Below are 24,035 nucleotides of genomic sequence, written 5' to 3' on the forward strand. Positions count from 1 at the left end.
TAAATAACAACTTTATTATTGCCTCTCGGGCATATTACCTTCAGTCTCCCACTTGCACTAGAGTCAATAATCTAGATTACACAGTAATGATTCTAACACCCATGGAGTCTTGGTGCTGATCATGCTTTGCTCGTGAGAGAGGCTTAGTCAATGGGTTTGCAACATTCAGACCGTATGTATCATGCAAATCTCTATGTCTCCCTCCTTGACTTGGTCGCGGATGGAATTGAAATGTCTCTTGATGTGCTTGGTCCTCTTGTGAAATCTGGATTCCTTTGCCAAGGCAATTGCACCAGTATTGTCACAAAAGATTTTCATTGGACCCGATGCACTAGGTATGACACCTAGATCGAATATGAACTCCTTCATCCAGACTCCTTCATTTGCTGCTTCTGAAGCAGCTATGTACTCCGCTTCACACGTAGATCCCGCCACGATGCTTTGCTTAGGACTGCACTAACTGACAGCTCCACCGTTTAATATAAATACGTATCCGGTTTGTGACTTAGAGTCGTCCGGATCAGTGTCAATGCTTGCATCGACGTAACAATTTACGACGAGCTCTTTGTCACCTCCATAAACGAGAAACATATCCTTAGTCCTTTTCAGGTATTTCAGGATGTTCTTGACCGTTGTCCAGTGATCCACTCCTGGATTACTTTGGTACCTCCCTGCTAAACTAATAGCAAGGCACACATCAGGTCTGGTACACAGCATTGCATACATGATAGAGCCTATGGCTGAAGCATAGGGAACATCTTTCATTTTCTCTCTATCTTCTGCAGTGGCCGGGCATTGAGTCTGACTCAACTTCACACCTTGTAACACAGGCAAGAACCCTTTCTTTGCTTTTTCCATTTTGAACTTCTTTGAAACTTTATCAAGGTATGTGCTTTGCGAAAGTCCAATTAGGCGTCTTGATCTATCTCTATAGATCTTAATGCCCAATATATAAGCAGCTTCACCGAGGTCTTTCATTGAAAAACTCTTATTCAAGTATCCTTTTATGCTATCCAGAAATTCTATATCATTTCCAATCAACAATATGTCATCCACATATAATATTAGAAATGCTACAGAGCTCCCACTCACTTTCTTGTAAATACAGGCTTCTCCAAAAGTCTGTATAAAACCATATGCTTTGATCACACTATCAAAATGTTTATTCCAACTCCGAGATGCTTGCACCAGTCCATAGATGGATCGCTGGAGCTTGCACACTTTGTTAGCATCCTTTGGATCGATAAAACCTTCAGGTTGCATCATATACAACTCTTCTTCCGGAAATCCATTCAGGAATGCAGTCTTTACATCCATTTGCCATATTTCATAATCATAAAATGCGGCAATAGCTAACATGAATCGGACGGACCTAAGCATCGCTACGGGTGAGAAAGTCTCATCGTAGTCAACTCCTTGAACTTGTCGAAAACCTTTCACAACAAGTCGAGCTTTGTAGACAGTAACATTACCATCAGCGTCAGTCTTCTTCTTGAAGATCCATTTATTCTCTATAGCTTGCCGATCATCGGCAAGTCAACCAAAGTCCACACTTTGTTCTCATACATGGATCCTATCTCAGATTTCATGGCCTCAAGCCATTTTGCGGAATCTGGGCTCATCATCGCTTCCTCATAGTTCGTAGGTTCGTCATGGTCTAGTAACATGACCTCCAGAACAGGATTACCATACCACTCTGGTGCGGATCTTACTCTGGTTGACCTACGAGGTTCAGTGGTAACTTGATCTGAAGTTACATGATCATCATCATTAGCTTCCTCACCAATTGGTGTAAGAGTCAGGGGAACAGATTTCTGTGATGAACTACTTTCCAATAAGGGAGCAGGTACAGTTACCTCATTTCTACTTTCCTCCCACTCACTTCTTTCGAGAGAAACTCCTTCTCTAGAAAGGATCCATTCTTAGCAACGAATGTCTTGCCTTCGGATCTATGATAGAAGGTGTACCCAACTGTCTCCTTTGGGTATCCTATGAAGACACATTTCTCCGATTTGGGTTCGAGCTTATGAGCTTGAAGCTTTTTCACATAAGCATCGCAGCCCCAAACTTTAAGAAGCGATAACTTTGGTTTCTTGCCAAACCACAGTTCATAAGGCGTCGTTTCAACAGATTTAGATGGTGCCCTATTTAACGTGAATGCAGCCGTCTCTAAAGCATAACCCCGTCAGTAAGAGACATCATAGATCGCACCATATTTACTAAAGTACGATTACGGCGTTCGGACATACCATTACGCTGTGATGTTCCGGGTGGCGTGAGTTGTGAAACTATTCTGCATTGTTTCAAATGAAGACCAAACTCGTAACTCAAATATTCTCCTCCATGATCAGATCGTAGAAACTTTATTTTCTTGTTATGATGATTTTCCACTTCACTCTAAAGTTCTTTGAACTTTTCAAATGTTTTAGACTTATGTTTCATTAAGTAGATATACCCATATCTGCTCAAATCATCTGTGAAGGTGAGAAGATAACGATACCCGCCGCGAGCCTCAACATTCATCGGACCACATACATCAGTATGTATGATTTCCAACAAATCTGTTGCTCGCTCCATAGTTCCGGAGAACGGCGTTTTAGTCATCTTGCCCATGAGGCATGGTTCACAAGTACCAAGTGATTCATAATCAAGTGATTCCAAAAGTCCATCAGAATGGAGTTTCTTCATGCGCTTTACACCAATATGACCTAAATGGCAGTGCCACAAATAAGTTGCACTATCATTATCAACTCTGCATCTTTTTGCTTCAATATTATGAATATGTGTATCACTACTATCGAGATTCATCAAAAATAGACCACTCTTCAAGGGGGCATGACCATAAAAGATATTACTCATATAAATAGAACAACCTTTATTCTCAGATTTAAATGAATAACCGTCTCGCATCAAACAAGATCCAGATATAATGTTCATGCTCAACGCTGGCACCAAATAACAATTATTCAGGTCTAAAACTAATCCCGAAGGTAGATGTAGAGGTAGCATGCCGACCGCGATCACATCGATTTGGAACCATTTCCCACGCGCATTGTCACCTCGTCCTTAGCCAATCTTCGCTTAATCCGTAGTCCCTGTTTCGAGTTGCAAATATTAGCAACAGAACCAGTATCAAATACCCAGGTGCTACTGCGAGCATTAGTAAGGTACACATCAATAACATGTATATCACATATACCTTTGTTCACCTTGCCATCCTTCTTATCCGCCAAATACTTGGGGCAGTTCCGCTTCTAGTGACCAGTCCCTTTGTAGTAGAAGCACTCGGTCTCAGACTTAGGTCCAGACTTGGGCTTCTTCACTTGAGCAGCAACTTGCTTGCCATTCTTCTCGAAGTTTCCCTTCTTCCCTTTACCCTTTTTCTTGAAACTGGTGGTCTTGTTGACCATCAACACTTGATGCTCCTTCTTGATTTCTACCTCCGCAGCCTTTAGCATTGCGAAGAGCTTGGGAATGGTCTTATCCATCCCTTGCATATTATAATTCATCACGAAGCTCTTGTAGCTTGGTGGCAGTGATTTAAGAGTTATGTCAATGACACTATCATCCGGAAGATTAACTCCCAGTTGAATCAAGTGATTGTTATACCCGGACATTTTGAGTATATGCTCACTGACAGAACTATTCTCCTCCATCTTGCAGCTATAGAACTTATTTGGAGACTTCATATGTCTCAATCCGGGCATTTGCTTGAAATATTAACTTCAACTCCTGGAACATCTCATATGCTCCATGACGTTCAAAACGTCGTTGAAGTCCCGGCTCTAAGCCGCAAAGCATGGCACACTGAACTATCGAGTAGTCATCAGCTTTGCTCTGCCAGACGTTCATAACATCTGGCGTTGCTCCTACAGCGGGTTTGGCACCTAGCGGTGCTTCCAGGAGGTAATTCTTCTGTGTAGCAATGAGGATAATCCTCAAGTTACAGACCCAATCCGTGTAATTGCTACCATCATCTTTCAACTTTGCTTTCTCAAGGAACACATTAAAATTCAACGGAACAACAGCACGGGCCATCTATCTACAACAACACAGACATGCAAAATACTATCAGGTACTAAGTTCATGATAAATTAAAGTTCAATTTAATCAAATTACTTAAGAACTCCCACTTAGATAGACATCCCTCTAATCATCTAAGTGATCACGTGATCCATATCAACTAAACCATGTCCGATCATCACGTGAGATGGAGTAGTTTTCAATGGTGAACATCACTATGTTGATCATATCTACTATATGATTCACGCTCGACCTTTCGGTCTTAGTGTTCCGAGGCCATATCTGCATATACTAGGCTCGTCAAGTTTAACCCGAGTATTCTGCGTGTGCAAAACTGGCTTGCACCCGTTGTATGTGAACATAGAGCTTATCACACCCGATCATCATCTGGTGTCTCGGCACGAAGAACTTTCGCAACGGTGCATACTCAGGGAGAACACTTATACCTTGAAATTTAGTGAGAGATCATCTTATAATGCTACCGTCGATCTAAGCAAAATAAGATGCATAAAAGATAAACATCACATGCAATCAATATAAGTGATATGATATGGCCATCATCATCTTGTGCCTTTGATCTCCATCTCCAAAGCACCGTCATGATCACCATCGTCACCGGCGCGACACCTTGATCTCCATCGTAGCATCGTTGTCGTGTCGCCAACTATTGCTTCTACGACTATCGCTACCGCTTAGTGATAAAGTAAATCAATTACATGGCGATTGCATTTCATACAATAAAGCGACGACCATATGGCTCCTGCCAGTTGCCGATAACTCTGTTACAAAACATGATCATCTCATACAATAAAATTTAGCATCATGTCTTGACCATATCACATCACAGCATGCCTGCAAAAACAAGTTAGATGTCCTCTACTTTGTTGTTGCAAGTTTTATGTGGCTGCTACGGGCTGAGCAAGAACCGTTCTTACCTACGCATCAAAACCACAACGATATTTTGTCAAGTATGAGTTGTTTTAACCTTCACAAGGACCGGGCGTAGCCACACTCGATTCAACTAAAGTTGGAGAAACTGACACCCGCCAGCCACCTGTGTGCGAAGCACGTCGGTAGAACCAGTCTCGCGTAAGCGTACGCGTAATGTCGGTCCGGGCCGCTTCATCCAACAATACCGCCTAATCAAAGTATGACATGCTGGTAAGCAGTATGACTTGTATCGCCCACAACTCATTTGTGTTCTTCTCGTGCATATAACATCTACGCATAAACCTGGCTCGGATGCCACTGTTGGGTAACGTAGTAATTTCAAAAAAATTCCTACGTACATGCAAGATCATGGTGATGCATAGCAACGAGAGGGGAGAGTGTCATCCATGTACCCTCGTAGACCGTAAGAGGAAGCGTTATGAGAATGCGGTTTATGTAGTCGTACGTCTTCACGATCCGAGCGATCCAAGTACCGAACGCACGGCACCTCCGAGTTCAGCACACGTTCAGCTCGGTGACGTCTCACGAACTCCGATCCAGCAGAGCTTCAAGGGAGAGTTCCGTCAGCACGATGGCGTGATGACGGTGATGATGATGCTACCGACGCAGGGCTTCTCCTAAGCATCGCTACGATATGACCGAGGTGGATTATGGTGGAGGGGGCACCGCACACGGCTAAAAGATCAATGATCAATTGTTGTGTCTCCAAGGGGTGCCCCCTCCCCGTATATAAAGGAGTGGAGGAGGGGGAGGGGCCGGCCTCCTATGGCACGCCCCATGAGGAGTCCTACTCCCATCGGGAGTAGGACTCCCCCCTTCCAAGTAGGAGTAGGAGAGGGGAAAGAAGGGAGAGAGGGAGAGAAGGAAAGGGGGCGCCGCCCCCCTCCTTGTCCAATTCGTACTAGAGGGGGAGGGGGTGCGCGGCTGCCCTGGCCGCCCCTCCTCTTCGCCCACTAAGGCCCATTGGGCCCAATATACTCCCCGGGAGGTTCCGGTAACCCCCCCGGTACTCCGCTATATGTCCGAAACCTCCCGAAACACTTCTGGTGTCCGAACATAGTCGTCCAATATATCGATCTTTACGTCTCGACCATTTCGAGACTCCTCATCATGTCCGTGATCATATCCGGGACTCCAAACTACCTTTGGTACATCAAAACACAAAAACTCATAATACCGATCGTCACCGAACGTTAAGCGTGCGGACCCTACGGGTTCGAGAACTATGTAGACATGACCGAGACACGTCTCCGGTCAATAACCAATATCGGAACCTGGATGTTCATATTGGCTCCTACATATTCTATGAAGATCTTTATCGGTCAAACCGCATAACAACATACGTTGTTCCCTTTGTCATCGGTATGTTACTTGCCCGAGATTCGATCGTCGGTATCTCAATACCTAGTTCAATCTCGTTTCCGGCAAGTCTCTTTACTCGTTCCATAATACATCATCCCGCAACTAATTCATTAGTTGCATTGCTTGCAAGGCTTATAGTGATGTGTATTACCGAGAGGGCCCAGAGATACCTCTCCGACAATCGGAGTGACAAATCCTAATCTCGATCTATGCCAACCCAACAAGTGCCTTCGGAGACACCTGTAGAGCACCTTTATAATCACCCAGTTACGTTGTGACGTTTGGTAGCACACAAAGTGTTCCTCCGGTATTCGGGAGTTGCATAATCTCATAGTCATAGGAACGTGTATAAGTCATGAAGAAAGCAATAGCAATATACTAAAAGATCAAATGCTAAGCTAACGGAATCGGTCAAGTCAATCACATCATTCTCTAATGATGTGATCCCGTTAATCAAATGACAACTCATGTCTATGGCTAGGAAACTTAACCATCTTTGATTCAACGAGCTAGTCAAGTAGAGGCATAATAGTGACACTTAGTTTGTCTATATATTCACACATGTACTAAGTTTCCGGTTAATACAATTCTAGCATGAATAATAAACATTTATCATGATATAAGGAAATATAAATAACAACTTTATTATTGCCTCTAGGGCATATTTCCTTCAGACGCTGCCAACCACGAGGATTATGTGAAGGGAGAAAACCTCTGGATTAGCCGCCTCGTCGGCGTCGCGGAGAGGCTCACCTCGCAGCTGGCTGCCATGGGCATGTCGAGATTCAGGTATTCCCCTGAGGCGGGTGCAAGCCCCAATGCCAAGCTGACCTTGTTCTTCGAGGGCGTTTTTGAGGCCCTGGAGCAACTTCATTCCAACAGAGCGTCCTCTCTGGCCAACGAGGCCCGGAGGCCTTGCCGGGGTGCCCTGACCAAGATCCTCACCAAGGTGGCATACTGGAACCCCAACATCGACTTCGACGCCGCGCTGGAGAGCTTGCCGGAGGGTGTGGACCTCGCGGTGCTCGAAGAGCGTATTGAGCCCATCATTAGCCGCGTCGACGGAGTTCGGAGGATAGAGGGCCAGCGCCGGGACTAGGCGCCCCATTTCTCATCGCCGCTATAGGTTCATGACCAAGACAATTTTTATCTTTAGCAGCAACAACTGGTGTAATATAACTCCGCAGTACTTTGAAATGATGCATGTTATTTTCCTATTTGATCTTTCTTTGTATGTGCACCCTACGCTCAATTGGATAGGCTTGCTGGCGCGTAAACCCAGGCTGCAGCGTTTCAAGGACGGATCCTCAACAACCGGCCGGGTGTGCTTGCGGCCGAGCAAACCACCTTGCTGTTCTCAGCGCGACTGCTTGAATTGTTGAGCGGACTCGAAACAGAACAAGGGCGTTGCCAATAGCGGGAAGGACGCTCCGCCGTTCTCGACGCGGCCGCTCGAACTGTTGAGCGGACTCGAAATAGAACAAGGGTGTTGCCAATAGCGGAAGGCCCCCATCATGTGTAGGTTTCTCATACCAAGAGCGGGATCTCCGTGGAAAACAACCTTATACATAAAGGAATTACTCAAAGTTTCGCATGACTTAGCTTTTCTGTCGCTGCACGAGCGTTTACTGCATCCGCAAGTGATGCCGCTTGTTCGGTCGTCTTCTTCCTTGGAGTGACGACCATGATGAAGCCGTTGTGCCAACTAGACCATATTTTCACAACTGCGCCCTCTACCTGGCGCGCAAGAGATGTCGGGGGAAACGACACCTATGGGATCACTGGGATCCTTTTGCTATGGTTGGCGGGCGCGAGGTTGTGCAAAGAGCGGGTCTAGAAGCCAGCACGAGGATCGTTTACCCAGGTTTGGGCCGCGAGGATGCATAATACCCTAGTCCTGGTTTGATGTATATTTGAGTGTTCTTGAGTTCTTGAACTAGCTACAATGCGTGTGTCGTCCAAAAGATCAGAATCCTTCTTCAGTACACCTCGGGCCTCCTTTTATAGTCAAAAGGGGCTGCCACAGTGGCACACAGGAGGTGGAAAGGCATACAGTGTACAAGCTTATCGCCTATCATTACAGGACAAAGTGCATTAAATGCGCTACTTAGGTGTCCACTTGCTTTATTGGGGGCGGTAATGAGGCCCGTCTCATCCATCGTTGCTCCACCTTGCTCCAACGCACGTCCAGGACAATGAGGCATGCAGCACCACGTAGGCTGGCAGGCTGCTGAGTTGGGGTGGTGGTAGGGTCTTCACGAAGATCTGTATGCCACCACGCAGGTGTTTGGCTAGTTGGATTAGTACCCACGTACTGCCACGTGGGTACTTGCTTTAGTTGGTGGGTTGGCCGCTGAGCTGGGGCAGTGATGGGGCGGCAAGGTCTTGCCGCGGTTTCGCGTAAATTCCCGGCAAGGGTCTTGCCGGGGCCTTGTGAGCACCCTCGGCAAGAGTCTTGCCGGGGCCTTCGCGCGTGTCTTCGGCAAGGAGCCTTGCGATTGTCTTGTCTTCTAGTCCTCATCTAGGATTTGTAGGCTCTCTGTCTTCACAAAGATCTGCATGCCACCATGCAGGCACTTCCCGAGCCTTGGTTCCAATGCTGTCGATGGTGTCGGAACTCTTAGGCTCAAGGGTGGCTACGATGTTGGTGTTGGGCGAGCTGCCCCGGCAAGGCTCTTGCCGGGGCTGTGTAGGCCGCCCCGGCAAGGGTCTTGCCGGGAGGAAGCCTGTCTGATCGCTCCGTCTTCTGCACCCTTGGTTGGAGCGCTGCTCTGGTAGCCTTGCACTTCTGCTTCCCTCCTCTGCCCTGCTAAGTGTGGTCGTGGGGGCGGCTCTGACTGCCCGTGCACAGGTAAAGGGGTGACAAAAGAGAGCCCCTACTTTTGTGCACCGACAGCGTCCCTCAATTTTTCATATGCCTGCACACAAATCTAGTGTAGGATCGAAAGTATGTCTAGAGGGGGGGTGATTAGACTACTTGACCAAATAAAAATCTAGCCTTTTCCCAATTTTAGTTCTTCGAAGATTTTAACAACTTAGCACAAGTCAAGCAATCAACCTACACATGCAATTCTAAGAGTATAGCAGCGGAATGTAAAACAATTGCATATGAAGGTAAAGGGAGGAGTTTGAGGGAGCAAACGCAATGTTGACACGGAGATTTTTATCCGTGGTTCCGATAGGTGGTGCTATCGTACATCCACGTTGATGGAGACTTCAACCCACGAAGGGTAACGGTTGCGCGAGTCCACGGAGGGCTCCACCCATGAAGGGTCCACGAAGAAGCAACCTTGTCTATCCCACCATGGCCGTCGCCCACGAAGGACTTGCCTCACTAGGGTATATCTTCACGAAGTAGGTGATCTCCTTGCCCTTACAAACTCCTTGGTTCAACTCCACAATCTTGTCGGAGGCTCCCAAGTGACACCTAGCCAATCTAGGAGACACCACTCTCCAAGAAGTAACAGATGGTGTGTTGATGATGAACTCCTTGCTCTTGTGCTTCAAATGATAGTCTCCCCAACACTCAACTCTCTCTCTCATAGGATTGGATTTGGTAGAAAGAAGATTTGAGTGGAAAGCAACTTGGGGAAGGCTAGAGATCAAGATTTATGTGGTTGGAATGGAATATCTTGACCTCAACACAAGTGTAGGTGGTTCTCTCTCAGAAAATATGTGTTGGAAGTGTAGGCATGTTCTGATGGCTCTCTCCACGAATGAAGAGTGGGTGGAGGGGTATATATAGCCTCCACACAAAATCTAACCATTACACACAAATCACCAAACTCGGTGGGACCGAATCAGAGAACTCGGTCAGACCAAATTGGTTCATAATGTGACCGTTAGGTGTTTCGGTGGGACCGACATGTCAACTCGGTGGGACCAATATCATTAGGGTTAGGGCATAACGTAATCTCGGTGAGACCGATTACACAAACTCGGTGAGACCGATTTTGGTAAAAGACTAACAGAGAGTTGGTCAGGCAAACTCGGTGGGACCGATTCGCTCATCTCGGTTGGACCAAAACGTTACGAAAGGGAAACAGAGTGTTTGCATTGCAATCTCGGTGGGACCGATCGCTCATCTCGGTTTGACCGAAACATTACGAAGGGAAACAAAGAGATTACAATCCCATCTCGGTGAGACCGAGATCCCTATCGGTGAGACCGAAAAGACTAGGGTTTCTGGAAGTGGCTATGTCAACTGAACTCGGTGGCGCCGGATAGAAAGAATCGGTGGGGCCGAGTTGGACTTGTGGTTTGGGACATATGTGGATATGAGAAAGTAGTGGAGGGTTTTGGAGCATATCACTAAGCACTTTGAGCAAGCACCTCATTAAGCAACACCTCATCCCTTCTTAATAGTATTGGCTTTTCCTATAGACTCAATGTGATCTTGGATCACTAAAATAGAAAATGTAGAGTCTTGTGCTTTGAGCTTGAGCCAATCTTTTGTCCTTAGCATTTTGAAGGGTCCACTTTCTAATCCATGCCATGCCAATCATTGAGCTTTCCTGAAATATTTATCTTGAAATAGCATTAGCTCAATGAACTATATGTTGTTAGGAATTACCAAAACCACCCAGGGATAGTTGCACTTTCATCTTGTCAAAAGAATATGGCACATCTTTGTGCAAGAGGTCAGCCAAAGGTTTTGATATCTTGGAGAAATGTTTGATAAAGTTTCTATAAAAACTAGCATGTCCCATAAAATTTTGCATACCTTTTATGTCTTGCGAGTAAGGAAAGTTTTCTATCACCTCGATTCTTTCTTGATCTATCTTGATGCTTTTTCTTGAGATTCGTTGTCCCAACACTACCCCTTTTGTGACCGTGAAGTGGATGTTCTCCCAATTTTAGCACAAAACTTGTTTCTTCACGTCTCTACAAACTTTTGTAAGATGATAGAGACAATTGTCAAAGGATGTTCCATGGACAGAAAAATTGTCCATGAACACCTCAATAATATTTTCAATAAAATCTAGGAAAATTTTAGAAATGCATTTCTGAAATGAAGGTGGTCCATTATGTATACCAAAAATATCATGCGCTACGCGTATGTACCGTATGGGCAGGTGAAGGTAGTCTTTTCTTGGTATTTAGGTCGGATGGTTATTTCAGAAAACCCAGAGTATCCACCAAGATAGCAAAAATAAGAGTTATTGGCCAACCTTGACAATATTTCATTTGTGAACGGCAGCGGGTAGTTATCCTCCTTAGTCCACTTATTTAGTTCCTTGGAATCAGCACACATTCTATATCCAATAACAGCCATAGAGGGACTAGGTCATTATTGTCATTAGTTACTAAAGATACTCCTCCTTTCTTAGGAATACAACGGACCGAACTTACCCACTTACTGTCTGATATTGTGTAAATTACCCTCGCGTCGAGGAGACGTATTACCTCTCTTCTTACCTTGTATTTGGAGGCCGGATGAAGTCTCCGTTGGCTTTCAATCATGGGTTTGGCTCCTTCTTCAATAGGGATAGCATGAGAATAAATGGAGGGGTGTATTTCTTTCACATCCTTCATCTAGTAGCCTAAGGCCTTACGATGCTTGCTTAGCACCATTAGCAATTTATCCTATTCTTTCCTGAAAGGCCGGCATTAATGATAACATGGAATCTTTCTGTATCATCCATAAATTCATACCTCAACCCTTTAGGTAAGGGTTTTAGAGTAGGAGGAGGTAGTTCCTCATCTCCTTTCCTTTCAAGAACCTCATAGACTTCATTAAGATGTGGGCTAACTATTGAAGTAGCGTCCATTATCATTTCAATTTCTTCTTTATCCTCATCCTAAAATAAGGATTCATGCCTTACTAATACCTGCTCAACCTCATCTTCTGGTGTTTGAAGATGGATTTCAGCCAATTGATTTAGTTTTTGCTCTTCCTCGCCCTGAGCCTCTTCTTCATATGGCTTGCTTAGTGCAGAAGAAAATGGGAATCTGGTCGTCTCATGTCCCCACTTCATAGAGATAGATTTTTTTTTTCTTGATGTATGCTCCGGCAACATTCAGAAAAGAAGTTCCAAAAAAATAGGACACTCTTTATCTTCTGAAATCATTAATACATAAATATCAATAGGATAAATGAGTGAGACTATTATAATGTTGACATCTTTAAGAATGCCACAAGGCTTCCTGTCCGTTTTATCTGCAAGCTTAATAACAACATCAGTAGGCTCCAGAGTACACGGAGGAATTTCATCATAGATTTTTGCGTAGAGACTGTAGGGAATAATATTAACTGGGGAACCAGGGTCACACAACCCCAAATAGGACTTGCATCTGAAGGAGCATGCTAAAATTTGTTTACCTATATTCTTACCTTCCATTAACATAAGAAGTTGTGTCTTTGTCTAGGTGGACTTCTTTGTTCACAACTGGTATAGGCGTAGCAAGTTCTTTTACTATATCAACATAAGGTGGTGCCCTGCATCCTCCAACTTCACATTCTTCTTCCCTTTCGCTTAGGGCGCTCATACGTCTCCAACGTATCTATAATTTTATTGTTCCATGCTATTATATTATATGTTTTGGATGTTTATATGCATTAATATACTATTTATATTATTTTTGGGACTAACCGATTAACCTGGAGCCCAGTTCTAGTTTCTCTTTTTTTCCTTGTTTTTGAGTTTTACAGAAAAGGAATATCAAACGGAGTCAAAACGAGCTGAAAATTTACGGTGAATTTTTATGGACCAAATGAGACACCCGAAGCACCCGAGGTGGGCCAGAAGAGTCCCGAGGTGACCACAAGCCTGGGGCGCCCCCCTAGGGTGCGCCTCCCTAGCTTGTGGGTCCCACAGGCACCCCCGTGACTTGTTTTCGACACTAAAAATCCTTATAAATATAGAAACCTCCAAAAAGAACCTTAGATCGGAAGTTCCACCGTCGAAAGCCTTTGTAGCCACAAAAAACCAATTGGGAGCCCGTTCCGACACCCTGCCAGAGGGGGAAACCATCACCGGAGGCCATCTTCATCATCCCGGAGGTCTCCATGACGAGGAGGGAGTAGTTCACCCTCGGGGCTGAGGGTATGTACCAGTAGCTATGTACCCGTAGCTATGTGTTTCCCCTCGGACCATATGGCTCCTGCCAGTTGCCGATAACTCGGTTACAAAACATGATCATCTCATACAATAAAATATAGCATCATGCCTTGACCATATCACATCACAACATGCCCTGCAAAAACAAGTTAGACGCCCTCTACTTTGTTGTTGCAAGTTTTACGTGGCTGCTACAGGCTGAGCAAGAACCGTTCTTACCTACGGATCAAAACCACAACGATAGTTCGTCAAGTTAGTGTTGTTTTAACCTTCTCAAGGACCGGGCATAGCCACACTCGGTTCAACTAAAGTTGGAGAAACTGACACCCGCCAGCCACCTGTGTGCAAAGCACGTCGGTAGAACCAGTCTCGCGTAAGCATACGCGTAATGTCGGTCCGGGCCGCTTCATCCAACAATACCGCCGAACCAAAGTATGACATGCTGGTAAGCAGTATGACTTGTATCGCCCACAACTCACTTGTGTTCTACTCGTGCATATAACATCTACGCATAAAACCTGGCTCTGATACCACTGTTGGGGAACGTAGTAATTTCAAAAAAAATTCCTACGCACACGCAGGATCATGGTGATGCATAGCAACGAGAGGGGAGAGTGTTGTCCACGTACCCTCGTAGACCGAAAGCGGAAGCGTTAGCACAACGCGGTTGATGTAGTCGTACGTCTTCACGATCCGACCGATCCAAGTACCGAACGTACGGCACCTCTGAGTTCAGCACACATTCAGCTCGATGACGTCCCGCGAACTCCGATCTAGCAGAGCTTCACGGGAGAGTTCCGTCAGCACGACGGCGTGATGACGGTGATGATGTTGCTACCGACGCAGGGCTTCGCCTAAGCACCGCTACGATATGACCGGGGTGGAATATGGTGGAGGGGGGCACCGCACACGGCTGGAATAGATCAACAGATCAAATTGTGTGTTCTAGGGTGCCCCCCTGCCCCCGTATATAAAGGAGCAAGTGGGGAGGCGGCCGGCCAGGAGGACGGCGCGCCAAGGGAGGAGTCCTACTCCCACCGGGAGTAGGACTCCTCCTTTTCCTTGTTGGAGTAGGAGAGGGAAGGAAGGGAGAGAGGAGGAGAAGGAAAAAGGGGGGCGCCCCCCTCCCCTCCCTCCTTCCAATTCGGACTAGAGGGGGAGGGGGCGCGCGGCTGCCCTGGCCGCCCCTCCTCTTCTCCCACTAAGGCCCATGAGGCCCAATTAACTCCCCGGGGGGTTCCGGTAACCCCCTGTTACTCCGGTTTTTCTCCGAAACCACTCGGAACACTTCCGGTGTCCGAATATAGTCGTCCAATATATCATATTTACATCTCGACCATTTCGAGACTCCTCGTCATGTCCGTGATCATATCCAGGACTCCGAACTACCTTCGGTACATCAAAACACAAAAACTCATAATACCGATCGTCACCAAACTTTAAGCGTGCGGACCCTACGGGTTTGAGAACTATGTAGACATGACCGAGACACGTCTCCGGTCAATAACCAATAGCGGAACCTGGATGTTCATATTGGCTCCTACATATTCTACGAAGATCTTTATCAGTCAAACCGCATAACAACATACGTTGTTCCCTTTGTCATCGGTATGTTAATTGCCCGAGATTCAATCGTCGGTATCTCAATACCTAATTCAATCTCGTTACCGGTAAGTCTCTATACTCGTTTCATAATGCATCATCCCGCAACTAACTCATTAGTCACATTGCTTGCAAGGCTTATAGTGATGTGCATTACCGAGAGGGCCCAGAGATACCTCTCCGACAATCGGCGTGACAAATCCTAATCTCGAAATACGCCAACTCAACAAGTACCTTCGGAGACACATGTAGAGCACCTTTATAATCACCCAGTTACGTTGTGACGTTTGGTAGCACACAAAGTGTTCCTCCGGTAAACGGGAGTTGCATAATCTCATAGTCATAGGAACATGTATAAGTCATGAAGAAAGCAATAGCAACATACTAAACGATCAAGTGCTAAGCTAACGGAATGGGTCAAGTCAATCACATCATTCTCCTAATGATGTGATCCCGTTAATCAAATGACAACTCATGTCTATGGCTAGGAAACTCAACCATCTTCGATTAACGAGCTAGTCAAGTAGAGGCATACTAGTGACACTATGTTCGTCTATGTATTCACACATGTATTATGTTTTCGGTTAATACAATTCTAGCATGAATAATAATAAACATTTATCATGATATGAGGAAATAAATAATAAATTTATTATTGCCTCTAGGGCATATTATCCTTTATGCATCTTATTTTGCTTAGTTCGGCGGTAGCATTATAAGATGATCTCTCACTAAATTTCAAGGTACAAGTGTTCTCCCTGAGTATGTACCGTTGCGAAAGTTCGTCGTGCCGAGACACTACGTGATGACCGGGTGTGATAAGCTCTACGTTCACATACAACGGTGCAAGCCAGTTTTGCACACGCAGAATACTCGGGTTAAACTTAAAGAGCCTAGCATATGCAGATATGGCCTCGGAACACTGAGACCGAAAGGTCGAGCGTGAATCATATAGTAGACTAGTTGACCCGTTGCGCCAAATGGCGCAGAGACCCGCTAAAGCCATGTTGTCGATGAAAATAGTTTTATTTTGCAAGGACATATTCAATATTGGTAGTAGAAAGCCCATGTGTTGAATCATGCTATATTGAAAATGTGTTTATCACATTGAGAAACCTGAGTTTGAAAAAAAAACATATTTTGTATAACATGTATAGACCAGTTAAGGGAGCATATATTTTTAGTTAAAAATATGGCTATCATGCTGAGATATTTGAGTTTGAAAAAAGACATATTTGTATAAGAACATTACATGGCGGAATAACCCAGTGGCAACATGTAGTGCTAAATACAACTCTGTAGGTGTACAGGAAGCAACAAATAAACACCTTAGCTGATTAACAAATAGGGAAACTGTAAACTACATTCTTTGGTATATACTTCCCATCCCTCAGCCGTAAAACATTTTTGCCTTTTTTTTTCTAAAGTGTGGTATTACAGCAGCCAGACCAATGTAGTACTCACTAAAAGTTTTGTTACAGGAGTTTTGCCTGTTATCTGTACATCTCTTGCAGGAATTGTGCAAGGCAACATGCTGTAAATGTTGACCCTTCATTCTCTTTTCTAAGCAGTGAGAGTACCACCCATCATGAAAAATCAAATAAGTGTTACACATTTTTTACACTTAACTACCACAATCAATATCCATTGCATCAAAACTGGAAAGTAAAAAAAGGATAAAACAAGAACAAAGTCATGAACAGAGCATTGAGGAATCTGTAGATCAATTTCATGCAAGAAGAAAGAACTCACCCACCTACGGTTGCTTGCTATAATCCCTGCAAATTAGAAGAACACCAATGACATACAGAGGTGCATAAATAGCCAGATCAGAAGGAGATTATTGAGAGAGAGCAGTCAGGAGTGAAGGGAGACTTGCCTCCAGGAGGCTCCCTCGATGCAAACATGAAATGACAAATCAATTGAAGAAACAAGGACATTTCAAGTCTGCTGCAATGAGAGGGAAAACTTGAAATGGAAGGGCAAACCAAGATTGATAAGTACCACACCAGGAACGTAAGTTTATAATAGATATAGAAGTGACAATACACAACAGGTTTTTCAAAATTTACAATGAACAACATGATTTGGCTTCTTGCTCTAAAATAGAAACAATCTGCAACACTAACTTGGTGACAATCCCACCAATTCAACAACGATGTGGACATGATGTGGACATATCGCCAATTCAACAACTCTACCCTTCACTCCTTTGTGGCTTCTAGAATCAAAGGAGAACTACCATCATTGGAGGAAAGGGGAAAAAATTAACAACAGTTCTTGCGGTTAAAGCATCTGTCGAGTGAAGGTATGCCGCTATGAATCCTTCTTTTAGTAACCATCTGTACACAACAGCAGTAATGCCAAGGCAAAAAACTTGATCTCTGTTCATGGCCATCTCATTATTGAAAAAGTAAATGTAAAACTGGCCTGCAAGATAAATGTACATTCAGTTACTGGGAATACCACTGGATGAAATATAGTGCACACTCCAGATCTTATAACTTTTAATACATTTTCAACTAAGATTTTAAGCCATGAGATTATATGCCAATAGTTACATTTAAGCTTGTTAAAGCATAAAGCAATCATAAAAAGGCAGTAAGAATAAGCTTCAGGACACAGTGAGGGCTGAAAATACTTATTTGAAAATAATGAAACAACTCATTAAATTTAACTAAGTTTGAGAGTTCCAGTTTTAAGAATTAATACTGTACAACTAAGAGCAGGCTACAAAATAGTCAGTCAAGAAGATTCAACTGTATACACTTGATAATTAGAGACAATGTTTTTAACCAAAATATTTTGACCAACACTTGAACCACCCCGTTGACGTGAAATATATAATATGGTCAGTCAAGCATATTAAAATTAATATATTAGAACTAATAAAAGTGCATTGAAAAGGCAACCATAAAGCAAGAACAACCGATGTCAAGAGCACTGACGATCACAGTAATGAGAAAAGGTAACACATGGCAAGAACAATGGACTGACCAGACCTTCTGAAATCCCTGGAACTACACGATATCAGATCCCTGACAACACACATAATACCTAAAAAGTAGCTGATGCGAGAATAAGTCCAAAAATAGTTATTTGTTTTCTAAACCCAAAGACAGTTGGGGAGACCTAGAGACAGATAGTTTACGGGTCGGTGAAAGAGGCTGGTGACAAAATTGAGACACCATAATACCTACGGATATGACAGACATGAGAACCTACATTAGCTTGGAAAAGGGGACTACATATCATTGGACCCACCTCTGAATAGAGAACCTACATTTCATATCCAATAACTGAAATTTGTGCGATACATCCATAAAGGAATATTAGAAGGACGGGCAGAAATTGGTGGCTCGACATATTGTTTAAGCAAATAAATAGTCACTACTTTCTTGTGCGCAATGGAGCACGTACAGATTCAACAACTAAGCTTTAGTAATGACCGCATGGTTGATGTGGGAGAAACAACATAACTATTGTAACACTGAGCTGTGAGCCTTGCATGATGTGCAGGTAGGCTAGCTTGATGGTGGAAAATCAGTGGCGATATGTCCACATTGGTATTGAAGAGCATGACAGATATAGTCACTTTCAAAAGGAGACCACACGTGTTTGGATTCAGCTTTGAATAGGAGAGTTTATTTGACACACCTCTCCTCAATCAAATGGTTCAGGTCTAAAAATATATAATGGTGAGCACAAGAGCAGAGTAGTCATGGTTGAGCCTGTTTTGACTTTCTTTTCTTATTCCACTTTGGAAAGGACAAAAGTGAACAAAAGCAGGCCTAAAACATATACTCCCTCCGTCCCAAAATAAGTGTCTCAACCTTAGTACAACTTTACACTAAAGTTAGTACAAAGTTGAGACACTTATTTTGGGACGGAGGGAGTACCATTTAATGCCTTCACAACAGTTTTTGCATGGCCAGTTAACTCTGAAAGAAGTCTGTGATATTACACTTAATATGTAAAAGAGGCTCAAACACTAAATTAAATTCAAAATAAAAGTAATGCTCATGCAGCATATTTTGTATTTACAACATCAGACAGTACCATCAAACGCTATATATTAGCTAGCTAAGTAGGAATCTCTCATTGGATTGTGCCTCTAAATAATACCATGGAGGCATGAAACTAAGTATTTTCAGTCAGGAAAACAAAGATGCCTGCTTCCGCAACATGAATCGCAGAATTTTCATATAATTGTACTCACAAAGCTATTTAAACATAAAAGGAAACAGTAATACCTTGTATATTTGTACAACCTATCAAGAACAGAGTTGTGAATTAATCTCTTTGTATTGATGCCCTCATCACCAAGCCCACTATCACTGATGCCTTCTCTTCCGGCACCATAAGTAGTGTGGTCATTGTAGAAATATGACCAGTTATATTCTACTTGTGTCTATCTCTATCTTGCGATTCCACTGCTCACTGCCGTGGTTGCACTGCTCATGTCGGGTTAGAGTTATGGTGCCCTGCGAAACACGAGCAAAGTTTGAATAATCCAGTGGTTATATTCTACTTAAACTGGGACCATTATGCGTGATATTTTGAATGAATTGCTATGAGAGAGAGCTGAACAATTATATAGCAAATTGGGTGTCGTATTCAATTGTATCCATGGAAAATATATTACAATCTCTAAACTACAGCAGTGTACAATGAAGCGACAACCAACGAAGGAAGCAGAAGCGGGCGCTGACAGAGATGACAAACCCAAGTCTGGGAACGATGACAGTCGGATAGATATCTCATCTCTACTTCTGCTCATCTCCCTTTATTAAGACGCGACAACATATGTATATATATGATGTGCACCCAACTCTGTCTTTAGCATTGCCCGCTGCTGAACCTGCACATGAAAAAACTGACAAATGTTCTTATTCTTGTTCTGCCTTATGCAACAGGTCCGACGAACCTACAGCTCAGTATGTAAGTTAAGAAAAAAATATGGGGAATGATGGGGAAAAAGGTTGCTGCTAACCTAGAAGGGACGCCGTGGCACCACCAACAAGAGAGGCTATTTGTACAGCAACACAACTCGGTGTAGGAATCAACAGCAGTCACCCAAACACTAATCATATGGAACCTTAGAATGCCTTACCACGGCGCCATTCTGGCCAATAGCAGCACCTATTATGATGCCTTACCACCATGCCGTTCAGGTCAACGCATCACCTAAAATAAGAATGAATGAATGATAACGCATGAGATATCACGACATTGTAAATAAAGATTCAGCTAGATGATAACGCATGAGATATCACGGCCACGGCGGAACACAAAGATTCAGCTGGATACAAAAATCTAAAAAATGTATCAGAAAGGATTACAATAGAACTCGTGGTTGATCAGACAAAACTGGTACATATAGCTCCTAACTCAACTAATCCGAAGTTCAAAATAATTCATCTTTGCTTCTCAAACAGAGATAAAGATTGTAATTACTACTGCCTGAAGCATGTGATCAGTAAGCAATCTCGACTTCAACTTGAAGTTAGTCACTTGAAGATATAAACAACAGATGTCATAAAACACACAACAATGTGTCAATGATTTTGCGGTTATTTTTGGAACAAAAGGACAGTGCATCTTAGGCATTCCATTTCCCAAAAAAACCAAATTAACACCAGTGTCCTAAAAATATTAGGTAGTTAGAATGGAACATCAGGAACCATGCTATGCTCTACCATGCAAGGAGGCTGAAATGTGAATAGGAGTAAGCAAGTGACGGATTCAGTAAAATTTTGACCATTAGTAACTTCTACAGAATGCATCATATTTTGTATGTAATGTCGAAGTATCCACATCAAGATCACATGACAGGAAGTGGGAATTGAAGTGGCCAACTGACCAAGCCCAGGTGAAAGAAAATCTTGAATCTGTACATTCATGCCTGAGACAAAGAACTGATCATTAGCACTGTAATTCACACAAAGGTAGCTATTTTAGTTTTCCTTATATAAATCCAAGAAATACCACTAATATAATTTATCAAACTGCGAATATCCACAAATTGAGTTCCATTGCCCTTCAGTGTTTAGCAGTTGCTTTTTAACAGGATTGTAGATAGCCTCAGCAAATTGCATATCACTTCACTTACTTTCTAAGTGTCAATGCAGAACTTTGTGTGACGCAACCCCTAACTTTTCCGACATGCAACGCTCCCCAGGAACATGGGAGGTCAATGGGTTCGTGTGTGTTGAAATAGACCTGGTCCCAGAGTACACGATATGGGATATTCTACCACAAAATATAAACCAATACAAAATCCAACTCAAATGAATGCTACACTGAAGAAAATTTGATACAGAGCCTGACTCAGATGAACTCAAAACTGAAAACGATTTGCCAGATTCCACGCATTGTCAAAAGTCTTCGACTACAGAAAATACGTTTATGCTGAGTAAAAAGCATTGAAAGTTCAACCTTCTGTGTGACTCGACCCATTAAACGAATGCAAATATTTCTAGTGGCATGGAAATTTTGGTGTGTGTATACCTAATAGAAGGTCAGTGCTGCAGTGACTTGAGTAATAACGAACTAAAAGGACGAGTCAATTTTTATAACCGAAATACAGATGTGCAAACAGGCAAACGGGTTGATTGTAGCACTCGAAATTTAAATTCCATTGAACCATGCGAGAGTGGCGTGGGGAATGACAGTCAGTTTATCGAGATCGAACGTGGAGGAGACTTCCAGCAATCGTGGCTGCGCCGTCGCTGCTGCGCCTAGGGCAGTTCGGGAGGGGGGAGATTGCCGTCAACGCTATGGTTAACACGCATCCATGCCGGCGCTATCAAGCTGCACCCTGCGATCTCGCGTGCAACACGTAATGAGATCGTGTGGTTAGTATCTCCGTTCGCTGTTGTATACTGTATGATGTTGATTTGCACATTATAAAATTCCTTGATTTAGATGAAACAAGCAAATCTGCATGCTATTTGTTTTTCTTTGAATTACTACAGCCATACTCGAAGAAGAGTCAGTTATAGAACCTGAGCACTCACCCAATCTCAGATGCTGCTCAACACCCTCTGCTCCAACCCATAGAACATTCAGTCCTGCAGCAAATGAACTGAAGAACCAATCCCTGTCGCCAGCCTGCTCCCCATCCTGCGCAGCTCCACCACATAGCGACGGGAGCGCTGCTTCCTGCTCCAACCCATACAATGGCCGGTGACGCTAATTGTGCTAAGGGCGAGAGGCGATAAATGAAGATTTGGAGAGGAGGAAACTGAGAGAATAGAGATGGGGAAAGGGAACTCACCGTCTCAAGCTCGAGCTCGCCGACTGGCAGTCCTCTGCCTCGACCACCTCCATCGGGTCTCTCTATTTTTTGACCTTCCCCGTCTCGGCCTCGGGATCGAGCTTCGACCTACCACCGCCAGATCCGACCCCATCAACTTCTGGTTCCTTGCCTCCCCATGAAGTGTGCGCCGCCTGGAGCCTACCCCGTCGCTGCTCCTTCCCCGTGGAAACCCGTGGAGCCTACCCCGTCGCTGTTCTAGATAGATGGCCCGTATTGTTGTTCCGTTGTATTTTAATGCGTTCTTAGAGAAAGCTAAGTTGAAAGATGATGGTGGACTGGGTCCGCAACTTAAGGATTATCCTCATTGTTGCACAGAAGAATTACGTTCTGAAAGCACCGCTAGGTGCCAAACCCGCTGCAGGAGCAACGCCAGATGTTATGAACGTCTGGCAGAGCAAAGCTGATGACTACTCGATAGTTCAGTGTGCCATGCTTTACGGCTTAGAACCGGGACTTCAACGACGTTTTGAATGTCATGGAGCATATGAGATGTTTCAGGAGTTGAAGTTAATATTTCAAGCAAATGGCCGGATTGAGAGATATGAAGTCTCCAATAAGTTCTACAACTGCAAAATGGAGGAGAATAGTTCTGTCAGTAAGCATGTACTCAAAATGTCTGGGTATAACAATCACTTGATTCAACTGGGAGTTAATCTTCCTGATGATAGTGTCATTGACAAAATTCTTCAATCAGTGCCACCAAGCTACAAGAGCTTCGTGATAAACTATAATATGCAAGGGATGGATAAGACAATTCCCGAGCTCTTCGCGATGCTAAAAGCTGCGGAGGTAGAAATCAATAAAGAGCATTAAGTGTTGATGGTCAACAAGACCACCAGTTTCAAGAAAAAGGGTAAACGGAAGAAAGGGAACTTCAAGAAGAACGGCAAGCAAGTTGCTGCACAGGTGAAGAAGGCCATGTCTGGACCTAAGCCTAAGGTACACTTCCGTGATGATACATGTTTGTCACAGTAGGTCACGTTTTCTGTCATGCATGTACATCCATGACAAATTTATGACAGAATCAAGATAGTCATACCTGTGGTGTCGTAGAAGTGTTCCATGACATTACCAAAATTATCATCACGGAAGTGTCCACTTCCATGACGATAAATCGCGCGTCACATAAGTGCTTTCGTCAAGGGTGACCGACACGTGGCATCCACCGTAACGGAACGCTGTTAAGCTATCGGGTCTGGTTTTGGATCCGATAACCCGTTAACAGCCCCGACCAATGGGGATTTTCCACGTGAAAAATCATCATTGGCTGGAGGGAACACGTGTCGGCTCGCCGTTGGGACAGATGTCATCCACTTATTGGACCCAAAGCGCCTATGATACGTCGACACGTGGCACGGCCCAACAGAGGACCATGCCTGTGAAAAGGCCGGCCCGTTTGACTTGGTCAAAAGGTGGCGGGCCGGCCCACGACAAGCCTGTTAACGGCATGTTCGCATACAGCCAATTTACAACCCGCTAACCCAGGGCCCGTTTACGGCCTATCCGAATTAGGCCCAGTAGCGTCATCTGGGCCGTCCAATATAATTCCAACCCGTTTTAACTTCCGGCCCATGTATGGCCCATGACGTCTTTCGGCCCATATGAGGCCCTTAGTAACCCTCGGCCCATTAACGGCCCGTGGTACAACTGACCCGTAATGAACAGTGTACCACTTTATACCCATTAACGGCCCATTATACCGTTGGGCCATTTCC

At 44.1% G+C, this 24,035-nt stretch overlaps 1 long non-coding RNA gene across 5 annotated transcripts; it reads right to left on the reverse strand.

Moving 5' to 3' along the window:
* Positions 1-16,992: 16,992 nt before the first annotated feature.
* LOC109756329 (uncharacterized) lies at positions 16,993-22,525 on the reverse strand. 5 transcript variants are annotated; one of them, XR_012184575.1, is made up of 6 exons: positions 22,279-22,525; positions 22,019-22,163; positions 19,993-20,186; positions 19,725-19,860; positions 19,253-19,483; positions 16,993-17,429 (listed from the first exon to the last, which is right to left on the reverse strand). It is a non-coding gene; the product is annotated as an uncharacterized lncRNA (long non-coding RNA). The 5 variants fall into 5 exon arrangements; XR_002231216.4 differs by having other exon boundaries at positions 19,712-19,860; XR_002231214.4 differs by having other exon boundaries at positions 19,993-21,819.
* Between the last annotated feature and the right edge of the window lie 1,510 nt (positions 22,526-24,035).

The sequence above is a fragment of the Aegilops tauschii genome, chromosome 5, assembly GCF_002575655.3.
Source record: "Aegilops tauschii subsp. strangulata cultivar AL8/78 chromosome 5, Aet v6.0, whole genome shotgun sequence".
NCBI classification, from domain to species: Eukaryota; Viridiplantae; Streptophyta; class Magnoliopsida; order Poales; family Poaceae; genus Aegilops; species Aegilops tauschii.